Here is a 12,268-nt window from a genome sequence, read left to right as displayed (position 1 = left end):
CCAGCTCCAGTGGTTGGTCTGTCCAACGCACACGGACCTGTGATGTGCTGGTGCCTCCGCGCTGAACGACTCGGTGCTCTAGGATGTCCTCCGGGACTGGGCTTGCCGCCGCTGCTGCTGGAAGTTGCTCGAGGGCATGCTTAGTAAGTGGTAGAGCTTGACGAAGTTGGGAGACGTGGAATACCAGATGCACGGTGCTGGAGTCCGGCAGCTGAAGCTTGTAGGCCACGGCTCCCACGCGCTGTAGTATCTTATAAGGCCCAAAGTACTTGAAGGCCAACTTCTGGTTGGTGCGGGTGGTCACTGAACGCTGCACATACGGTTGTAGCTTCAGGAACACCCAGTCATTGATGGCGAAGACGCGGTCGGAGCGACGCTCGTCAGCAGACTCCTTCATTTGTTGTCGTGCCGGCAGAAGATGTTGGCGGATCAGCGCCTCCATTTGAGCCCTGTCTTGTAGCCACTCCTCAAGGTCCGGTGACGCGCACGCCACCGGGTCGACAATGCTGAAGAAACGGGGAGCGTGTCCGTAGAGAACTTCAAACGGAGTCGCCCCCACCGCCGAGTGTGGTGATGTGTTGTACCAAAACTCAGCGAGGGCTAGCCATGCCTACCACTTGGTAGGGCAAGCGTTGACGAAGTAGCGAAGGAAGGTTTCAATGCATTGGTTAACCCGCTCCGTTTGCCCATCTGCTGTATCTGCTTTATCTGCTGCCTTGTTTGTGTTCTGTGCAGTACGTCTTGCTTGGTCAAAACTGAGAACGCTCGCTGTTTGTTTTGATCGGCAAGAGCTGGCCGTGCTTTTGGCTCTGCAGTGCATCGCCTCTGCTTCTTTTTGCCTCAAATTGATCCTCTGGGGCACTGCTTTTTTTGCATGCGGTTTGCGTAGCAATCCTCTTTGGTGAAAAAGGTTGGGTCGCCTATTGGCAGAGCAGCAGCAGATAAGCTGCCTGTCTCGCAGCTTTGCCTGCCACCGTTTCCCTGTATTTGTTTCGCTCATATCATCTCGCCTTCCACTGTTTCTTTTTTTTGTGCGCAAGTACGTCGTCACATTGTTCTTTATTTTCCAGTTTTGTTTACTTTTGATGAAAAATACGGATGAATCGGCTGGTGATTAACTTTGGCTGCTGTTGTTAATTACTATGGATTTTGGATGCAGGACCCGCTCCCCACGCCGCCGTCGTCAGCAGCCCCCCGCCCCCGCCACCGTCCGCCGCACCTCGCTGCAAGCAGCCAGCGCGTACGAACCTCTCTCCCTCTCGCCTGCATCTCGCTCTGTTTATCCATGTCCATATGTTGATCAACCTTGTTTACATACTGATATGTGCTCTGGATCGGTTCTCGCAGACGACGCACCACCGGCGCCGCCGTCGAGCGAGAAGCCGTCGTCCCAGGAGCATGAAGGCGGCGCCGCCCACAACATGGCCGTCCCCACCCAGGCGGCTGCTTCTCCGGTGTCTACAACCCACCAGTCAGCGGGTACGCCCCCCAACCCCTCTCTCTCTTCTGCACTCTATCAAATCTCGAACAGTAATTTTGCTAGTTATTGCGTACAGTAGCATTTTTGGTCCTTGGCTAGAAGATCAACTGTACTAGAATCATGTTCAATTGTTTTTTTGGTCCTCGGCTAGATGACGCAGATGTCTTATTTCCTAGTATTAGAGGAAAAAAAATCCATGCAGTTCCTTTGTAAGTAGTGATTTAGTTACAGTCCTGCTTGCTATTCGATGCCGGACGCATAGCAAAAGTTTTTACTCTGTAGTGGCAGGCATCCACTGTGCTATGGCTGATCTGTCCTTTGAATCGATTGGCTTCGCAGGCGATGCTCCTGCCCCACAGCCGTCCCCTCCTCCTCAGCAGGATCGTGCCGAGAATGCTTTTCTGATTCTTGGCTGTGTTTGTACAGCAGTTCTCTACTTATCACAGGGGTAAGATCCCGACTAGGCTTATGGCTTTTTTTAAAGTAATTTTTGCCCTCTCGATTTCTACTTAAGTCGTCTGATTCTGATTTTGTTTCGTGGCATGCAGTCCAACTGTTTGGGGCATATGGGTGGCGCGGCAAGTGGGGCAGTCCAAGGTGGATATGTTTGTGGTTACACTTGCTAGCTGCGTCGTTTGGATGTTGTACAGGCTAGCCGATCCTCCCACACCCCCATTTGTGATTCTCAACGCTGTTGGCATTGTATTTGAGGTGAATCACACCATCTTCCTTTGTTTTATCCTGTCCATCGGCAAAACACATATGTCCTGTTTATTTTTGAAACATATTTAATTGCCACCTTCATGCCACTTTTATCAACTGTCACACGCGCAATAGGGTCAAATGGTCTATGCAAAGGCTATAATCTGTAGTATTAAGTAGCAACAAACACGGCAAACAAATCAACCGTAGATTTCAGTTCCTAAAAAAACCAGTAGATTTCCTGATGTACACCGAATTAATCTGTACTTACATGCGTGTTTCAGCTTCTGTACCTTGGATTGTTCTTTTGCTTCTCCGAACCCCGGGGCCGAATGAGTATTACTATTTGCCTGGCGGCGATCGCTGGAGCTTCTGCCATAGTAGCTCCTCCTGTTTTCAGTTGCACCGGATCCACAACTTGTCTTTGGCATCATTGGGCATGTCATCAGCATCGTTATGTACTTTGGGCCGCTCCGCGAAGTGGTAGTTATTCCCGATCCTAATCTGTGTAGTCCGTTTTGATAGCTTATGTGTCACAGTTTTCTAACGTACTGCCCCAATCAGATCTCCGTGTGGCGGGAGAACAACGTAGGGAACATGTCTCTGCTGGTGGCCGTGGCTTTGTTCCCCAACGGCGTCTCCTGGACGGCGTATGGTCACTTGGCTGACAACCTATACTTCATAGTAAGTTTTACTCACTACATTCTCATTTTGTGATTGGGTGTGAAACCAAGTCTGAATTCTCTTTTCTGCAGGTGCCGGGCTACTTTGCTATCTTTTTTGGAGCAATGCAGATAATAGTGTGGGTTTTAGTGAGGTTCATTTACCATGGTTGAGGCACTATTTGGAAACAGCACTTTTCCGCTTCTCTGCGACGCCACTCAAAGGACAAGGACGCTCCGAAAGCAATTCACCCTCGCGCTGGACACACGTCGTGGGGAGCTACTCCGCATCGCCTGGGACTGAATCTCCCCCTTGCTGAATCTGTTGAGTAGTAGTTTGTTTTGCTATTTCATTAGGGGCAATGTAATGAAAAAAGGACAAGACTTGCTAGTAGTTGAGTGGTTGAACTTCTGAATCTGGTGTGTGCTGCTTCTTGAGCAGGATGGGTTTTTAAGTTTGTAAGGGCTGTTGCCCGGATCTGGCTGTGTGTGTGTTCTGTTTGCCTCATCAATTAAAATGGGGCGGGGGGTAAACCCCTATCTTAAGAAAAAAGACTGTGTACTCGATATGCTCAGCATAGCATGCCTGTTTGGTTTGTAAGGGGAGACGTGGCTTTCAAAAATATTTGCTGTGCATCGCACAATATTTGTAATGTAACCATGGTATGGTAATAATCTGTCTGTTTGATCCGTCTATTTGATCGAACGTTAGAGCAATTTCAATGGGCCGACCCAAACGACGACGCATTTGTCCGCTTTTTGTTCGTTTGGGTCGGCCGCCCGCCTGGCGTCCGCCCAGTTTTGCATTTGAGCAGTGGCAGAGCCACGTCCTGGCAACCCTGGGTAGCTGCCCGGGCTCTGCCCAAATACTTCCATTAGCTTATAGTAAGAGCTTGATAATTAATCACTAGTTTTTGTAGCCAAATGCTCATGAAGCACATCCCTTTGTATTTTGCCCTGGCTCCATGGATGGGCTAGCTCCGCCACTGCATTTGGGTTGGCAGTGCGCCCAACGCGCCGACCCAAATGTGCCGGCGTGGCCGGCTGGCCGCCTAATTATACATTGATTTGCATTCAACATATTTTATCAAATGAAGATGTTTAGTCTGGCAGCCCAAATAAATAGTATAGTTTTACAGCCAAATACAAATAAAAATGTTTCACATACTTTTGCAAACGAATAAAAGAAGATACATCTATTGGTTGCCAACATGAGCCCACATATGCTCAACCAAATCATTTTGCAGTTGCACGTGAGTTTCACAATCACGCATGTCTTCATGAAATTGAGTGAACTGCTCAAATGTTGCCGCTACTACATGCTCAGGCACAACATTCTCACCCTGAAACTGAAAGCCTTGATCGTACAGACGTTCCGGGCGCTCGTCTTCTACGATCATATTGTGCATGATCACACAAGCAGTCATCACCTCCCATAGTTTCTGCATGCTCCAAGTATTAGCAGGATACCGAACGATGCCCCATCAAGATTGCAAAACACCAAAGGCACGCTTGACATCCTTTCTAGCACTCTCTTGCTCTTGGGCAAATCTTTTCCTTTTCTCTCCGACAGGGTTGAATATTGTCTTGACAATAGTGGTCCACTGAGGATAGATACCGTCACCCAGATAGTACCCTTTGTCATATTTGTGGCCGCTGACAGTAAAGTTCACCAGTGGGTTGTTGCCTTCGGCAAGCCTAGCAAACACCGGCGAGCGCTGAAGCACGTTGATATCATTGTGTGATCGAGCCATGCCAAAGAAAGAGTGTCAGATCCAGAGATCTTGAGACGCCACGACCTCTAGTATGATAGTGCAAGCCTTGACATGTCCCTTATACTGCCCTTGCCAAGCAGAAGGGCAGTTCTTCCACTCCTAGTTCACGCAGTCTATGCTGCCAAGTATCCCCGGGACGCCCCTGCTAGCATTCATCGCCAACAAACGGGTTGTATCTTCAGCTGTCGGCGCTCTCAAGTACTCAGGGCCAAACACAGCAATAATAGCCTTGCAGAACTTATACAGGGACTGTAGGCATGTAGACTCGCTCATACGGACGTACTCGTTAATGAGATCACCGGGCACTCCGTATGCAAGCATTCGGATGGCGGCAGTGCATTTCTGATAAGAGGAGAAACCAATCTTGCCGACGGTATCCTCTTTGCACTCGAAGTAGTCATCATAGCCGACTACTCTCTCTCTAATACGGTTGAAAACATGCCTACTCATACAGAACCAGAGGCGGAATTTGTAATGTTTGAACAACGGGTTTGTTGTATCAAAGTAGTCCTTCCAGAGAAGGAAATGCCCGCTCTCTCGGTTGCGATTCAACGCCGGAAGGTGGTCCGGAATGGAGCCACGGAACAACGGCCGCTGGCTGTTGAGGTGGTGATGGACCAACACGACAGCCAATATCTCCTCGTCGTCGTCGGGCGACGAATCGTCGGAGTCGCAAAGGAAATTTTGAAAAAAGAACTTGTTGGCGGAGTCCATTTCATACCTTGGTAAACTGTCGAACAGCTTGCAGGCATCGACGAAGGAGACGGCCGGCGAGGGGAGTCGTGGCACCCACAGACCAGCTAGCTGCCCTGCCGGCGTCCGACGAGTGTGATGGCGTCCGACGAGCGTGCCGGTCGGATGTGGCAGGGGCGGCGAGGCAGTTTCTTGGTCGCGGGTGGCTGTGCGGTGGGGAAAGTGGCGTCTGGTGAGAAAGAAGGCTACAGACACCACAAAGAAACAACACGCTATGGTGTTTTCTAATCCGAGAGAAGGGGATAGAAAATTTCCTAAAAAGTTCGTCCGCCCGGGAGTGCTAGTGGGCACACAGCCGCCTGCTAGACACGTCCTTAATTAATGGTATTTCTAACCGATCCTCTAAAATTTAAGTGCCACCGAATGCATTTCTCTTCTTTCTTTCGTTTGCAAACTTTGTTTTCTTCCGGTCTATTGTTGACATCTTCGTCAACTTTGTCGTCCTCCTCAATGGATATGCTCAACCTTTACCTCTTTGGAGTGGCCTCCACAATTATTTGGATCCACTTCTCGTTCTTGCATAGATCTTTGTAGCAATGATGCAAAGTGACGGGCTTGTGGCCGAACTTGGTGTTCCGATGCTTGAATAGCTCTTCTATGTAGGGGCCATACTCCGCCACTTGCACACCACTCGGTGGAGCATGATTCACTTGGTCGACGCAATCGGTTGCATTGGTAATGAATGGTGCCCAACGATGCCCAAGAGAACCTTGGGTACGGGTTGATCGCACATCCACGGAGTTGTTGTAGTGGTTGGTAATCCTCTCCCAAAACATGGTCTTGGTTTGATCCCTTCCGATCGTTGCACCCATGGAGATGGCCCACCAAGCGTCGCAAAGCGTAATGCCCTCCTTTTGGTTGTAGTTTTGGGTGCGGCACCTTGGGACCTTGGTGCTTGCTTCGGTCACCTCCACAACCTCCTTCTCCTCGGCCACCACCTCTTCGGCCTCCTCCTCCATGTCTTGGGTGGCCGAATGATCCCAAAGCAAGTCATAGTTGAGCTCATCAAGGCCAATGACGGCCCAGGACTCCAACGATGCGAGGGACTCGGCCGTGTTCATCTTTGCACTACAATATCAAAGCAAATACTATCAACAATCATTACCGATCACCAACAATCACAATCCGTAAGGGAGTAGGGATCAGTTAGCAATGCCCTAAGCCAACTACAGCGGTTAGATGAGCAATCAATATTCTCAAAAAAAGAAAAATAAACAGATGAGCAATCGCATATAAAAATGTTTTCTGTTTTATTTGCCTGACAGAGCTCCAGCAGGACCTGGGGGTTATTTCAAACTGAAACATGAAGTGCATTAGCTTTAAATTAAAGCCTCTGAATTATTTTGCTGCTACTCCACCAGGAAAGCGCAGCGCAGGTGCAGGGCTTCAAGAACCAAAAGATGCCGCCGTAGTCGATGCGACGGCCGTGCTCGTGGCTACCACGTCCTCCTCGAGTACCTCTCCCATTCCGACCTCGCCCGCGTCCCCGCCTCGGGGAGGCTCGTGACCACGCTCTTCCAGACCACCAGCCGCGCGCCCTTCGACCTCGGCGTCGGCAACCTCATGGCCGCAGGCTCCGCCATCTTCGTCCGTTCCCCCACTCGGGTCCCTCAGTTCATCGTGAACCCCATCCAGCCCACGCTCGCCACCGAGCGCAATGAGGCCGGCAGCTCCACGCAAAATATCACGCGCTTCAACAGCTCCGTAGCGATCGACACCGGCGTCGTGCAGGCGTCCATCACCTGCACGGTGTTCGACCAAAATCCCGTGGCGATTTTCGCCGTCTCTAAGGTCCTGCTGCCCAAGGAAATGTTCGGCCGCGGGAATACCGCAAGCCCGAGAGCTGCGGCGCCTCCGGCGACCATGACGCCAGCCAGACCTCTCCGATGGCCTGCGAACGCCGCCGACGAAGCTGTCGTCCCCGCCGGCCCTGCGTGGCCAGGACAACTAGCCATCGTCGGCATCGGCAAGAGACGCGAACTGGTGGTGTATAGCGTTGGTCTGCCTGCTCCCACCTCTGGTATGAGATCCAGGTGGTACCTTTGCTTCCGCAATTTTTCCTTCTCCTTTTACCATTTCCCATCTTGTTTGATCGAAACTGAATGTGTGCACCGGCATTGGATTTGGGGAGAGAATTCCGTAAAGACCATTGTAGCTGTGGTAGCCATTATTTTTGGTTTCTTCACTTGATTAAGAAAATAATAATATGCATTCCCTTTGTTCAATTTTGTTGATCTTTGCACCAAAGCTGACATTTAGCATCTCCTTCAATATTGTTATGCCCGGCTAGATAGACGCACGCTGAGGACATCTACCAGCTCGTGTCTCTGATGTGTGGGCTAGCTCGCACAGGTTGCCGAGTGATGGTAGAAAGGTCAAGCAGGCATGTGTTCTATGTTAACTGGGCCCTGCCCGTGACTGGTGGTGGCGTACAGTTTTGCATTTCTACACGTTGTGTGTGCGGTGTTACCTTACCGCCCGGGCCGACACGTCAGCTGCAGGTACGCTCCACCACGACCTATTCTAGTCCAATTCTCATGACAGAAAATTCTTACCTACTTTTTCATCTCATCCTCTCCACGGCCGTGCGGGCAACAGTAGGCTGCAGGCGTCACTGGGCTATCCCACTGGCTTGCCGCTGCGCTGAACACGGCGGAAATTGTGGCAGACGCACATGTGCGGCTTGTGCTAGACCTCGCCGACGGCCGCCTCGGCCACGCCCTGAACTGACGCCGAATCAGACAACTGGGCAGCGCCCTCCGTCCCGGTGCATACCAGCTATGTCCTCCGGTAGTGTTATGCTCCCACTCGAATCTTAACAGCACACAGAGGAATTTGTGGATACAAGTCTCGATCGGTCTAGGGTTCTAAGGAGAAAGAAAGGGGATCGGGAGAGAAGAGTGCCGCCGCCAGCCTATTAAAGAAACTCCAACGGGCCAACCCAAAGGGACGGCGATTTCGTCCGCTTTTTATCCGTTTGGGCCGGCCGCGCGCTCGGCGTCCGCCCTGTTTTTTATATGGGTCGGCAGCGCGCCCAACGCGCCGATCCATATGTGCAGGCGTGGCCGGCTGGCCGCCCAATTTTGCATTGCATTCAACATATTGTGAAATGAAAATTTAACAAACAAAATAGTCCACCCAAATAAATAGTATAGTTTACAGGCCAAATAAAAATAAAAATGTTTCACATAGTTTTGCAAACGTATAAAAAAAGATACATCTATTGGTTGCCAACATGAGTCCACATATGCTCAACCAAATCATTTTGCAGTTGCACGTGAGTTCCCAATCACGTATGTCTTCATGAAACTGAGTGAACTGCTCAAATGTTGCCGCTACTCCATGCTCAGGCACAACATTCTCACCCTGAAACTGAAAGTCTTGATCGTACAGATGTTCCGGGCGCTCGTCTTCTACGATCATATTGTGCATGATCACACAAGCAGTCATCACCTCCCATAGTTTCTGCGTGCTCCAAGTATTAGCAGGATACCGAACGATGCCCCATCGAGATTGCAAAACACCAAAGGCACGCTCGACATCATTTCTAGCACTCTCTTGCTCTTGGGCAAATCTTTTCCTTTTCTCTCCGACAGGGTTGGGTATTGTCTTTACAATAGTGGTCCACTTAGGATAGATACCATCACCCAGATAGTACCCTTTGTTGTAGTTGTGGCCGTTGACAGTAAAGTTCACCGGTGGGCTGTTGCCTTCGGCAAGCCTAGCAAGCACCGGCGAGCACTGAAACACGTTGATATCATTGTGTGATCCAGCCATGCCAAAGAAAGAGTGCCAGATCCAAAGATCTTGAGACGCCACGACCTCTAGTATGACAGTGCTGTTGGGTTTCGTAGTAATTTCAAAAAAATTCCCACGCACACGCAAGATCATGTGATGCATAGCAACGAGGGGGAGAGTGTTGTCTACGTACCCAACGCAGACCGACTGCGGAAGCGATGACACGACATAGAGGAAGTAGTCGTACGTCTTCATGATCCAACCGATCAAGCACCGAAACTACGGCACCTCCGAGTTCGAGCACATGTTCAGCTCAATGACGATCCCCGGACTCCGATCCAGCAAAGTGTCGGGGAAGAGTTCCATCAGCACGACGGCATGGTGACGATCTTGATGTACTACAGCAGCAGGGCTTCGCCTAAACTCCGCTACAGTATTATCGAGGAATATGGTGGCAGGGGGCACTGCTCACGGCTAAGGAATAGATCACGTGGATCAACTTGTGTGTCTAGAGGTGCCCCCTGCCTCCGTATATAAAGGAGTAGAGGGGGGGAGGCTGGCCGGCCAAGGAGGAGGGCGCAGGAGAGTCCTACTCCCTCTGGGAGTAGGATCCCCCCCCCCCAATCCTAGTCGGAATAGGATTCGCGGAGGGGGAAAAGAGGAGGAGGGGGCCGGCCACCTCTCCTAGTCCTAATATGACTAGGGGAAGGGGGAGGCGTGCAGCCCATCTAGGGCAGCCCCTTCTCTTTTCCACTAAGGCCCACTATGGCCCATATAGCTCCCGGGGGGTTCCGGTAACCCTCCCGGTATTCCGGTAAAATCCCGATTTCACCTGGAACACTTCCGATATCCAAACATAGGCTTCCAATATATCAATCTTTATGTCTCGACCATTTCGAGACTCCTCGTCATGTCCATGATCACACCCGGGACTCCGAACAACATTCGGTACATCAAAATGCATAAACTCATAATATAACTGTCATCGTAACCTTAAGCGTGCGGACCCTACGGGTTCGAGAACAATGTAGACATGACCGAGACACGTCTTCGGTCAATAACCAATAGCGGGACCTGGATGCCCATATTGGCTCCTACATATTCTACGAAGATCTTTATCGGTCAGACCGCATAACAACATACGTTGTTCCCTTTGTCATCGGTATGTTACTTGCCCGAGATTCGATCGTCGGTATCCAATACCTAGTTCAATCTCGTTACCGGCAAGTCTCTTTACTCGTTCCGTAATACATCATCTCGCAACTAACTCATTAGTTGTAATGCTTGCAAGGCTTATGTGATGTGCATTACCGAGAGGGCCCAGAGATACCTCTCCGACAATCGGAGTGACAAATCCTAATCTCGAAATACGCCAACCCAACATCTACCTTTGGAGACACCTGTAATGCTCCTTTATAATCACCCAGTTACGTTGTGACGTTTGGGAGCACCCAAAGTGTTCCTTCGGTAAACGGGAGTTGCATAATCTCATAGTCATAGGAACATGTGTAAGTCATGAAGAAAGCAATAGCAACATGACGATCGGGTGCTAAGCTAATGGAATGGGTCATGTCAATCAAATCATTCAACTAATGATGTGACCTCGTTAATCAAATAACAACTCATTGTTCATGGTCAAGAAACATAACCATCTTTGATTAATGAGCTAGTCAAGTAGAGGCATACTAATGACACTTTGTTTGTCTATGTATTCACACATGTATTATGTTTCCGGTTAATACAATTCTAGCATGAATAATAAACATTTATCATGATTATAAGGAAATAAATAATAACTTTATTATTGCCTCTAGGGCATATTTCCTTTAGTCTCCCACTTGCACTAGAGTTAATAATCTAGATTACACTGTAATGAATCTAACACCCATGGAGCCTTGGTGCTGATCATGTTTTGCTCGTGGAAGAGGCTTAGTCAACGGGTCTACAACATTCAGATCCGTATGTATCTTGCAAATCTCTATGTATCCCACCTGGACTAGATCCCGGATGGAGTTGAAGTGTCTCTTGATGTGTTTGGTCCTTTTGCGAAATCTGGATTCCTTTGCCAAGGCAATTGCACCAGTATTGTCACAAAAGATTTTCATTGTACCCGATGCATTAGGTATAACACCTAGATCGGATATGAACTCCTTCATCCAGACTCCTTCGTTCGCTGCTTCCGAAGCAGCTATGTACTCCGCTTCACATGTAGATCCCGCTACGACGCTTTGTTTAGAACTGCACCAACTGACAGCTCCACCGTTTAATGCAAACATGTATCCGGTTTGCGATTTAGAATCGTCCGGATCAGTGTCAAAGCTTGCATCAACGTAACCTTTTATGGTGAGCTCTTTGTCACCTCCATATACGAGAAACATATCCTTAGTCCTTTTCAGGTATTTCAGGATGTTCTTGACCGCTGTCCAGTGATCCACTCCTGGATTACTTTGGTACCTCCCTGCTAAACTTATAGCAAGGCACACATCAGGTCTAGTACACAACATTGCATACATGATAGATCCTATGGCTGATGCATAGGGAACATCTTTCATATTCTCTCTACCTTCTGCAGTGGTCGGGCATTGAGTCTTACTCAACTTCACACCTTGTAACATAGGCAAGAACCCTTTCTTTGCTTGATCCATTTTGAACTTCTTCAAAATTTTGTCAAGGTATGTGCTTTGTGAAAGTCCAATTAAGCGTCTTGATCTATCTCTATAGATCTTAATGCCTAATATGTAAGCAGCTTCACCGAGGTCTTTCATTGAAAAACTTTTATTCAAGTATCCCTTTATGCTATCCAGAAATTCTATATCATTTCCAATCAGCAATATGTCATCCACATATAATATCAGAAATGCTACAGAGCTCCCACTCACTTTCTTGTAAATACAGGCTTCTCCGAAAGTCTGTATAAAACCAAATGCTTTGATCACACTATCAAAACATTTATTCCAACTCCGAGAGGCTTGCACCAGTCCATAAATGGATCGCTGGAGCTTGCACACTTTGTTAGCTCCCTTTGGATCGACAAAACCTTCCGGTTGCATCATATACAACTCTTCTTCCAGAAATCCATTCAGGAATGCAGTTTTGACATCCATCTGCCAAATTTCATAATCATAAAATGCGGCAATCGCTAACATGATTCGGACGGA

The 12,268-nt window shown here is 49.0% G+C and overlaps 1 pseudogene; it reads left to right on the top strand.

The window, feature by feature from the left end:
• Positions 1–503: 503 nt before the first annotated feature.
• Positions 504–3,018, top strand: LOC123083980 (putative bidirectional sugar transporter SWEET7d; annotated as a pseudogene).
• The last annotated feature ends 9,250 nt before the right edge of the window (positions 3,019–12,268 follow it).

This window comes from Triticum aestivum, chromosome 4A, assembly GCF_018294505.1.
Source record: "Triticum aestivum cultivar Chinese Spring chromosome 4A, IWGSC CS RefSeq v2.1, whole genome shotgun sequence".
Lineage (NCBI taxonomy): Eukaryota > Viridiplantae > Streptophyta > Magnoliopsida > Poales > Poaceae > Triticum > Triticum aestivum.
The sequence above is the reverse complement of the archived record's forward strand: the minus strand, read 5'-3'. Positions and strand labels throughout refer to the sequence as shown.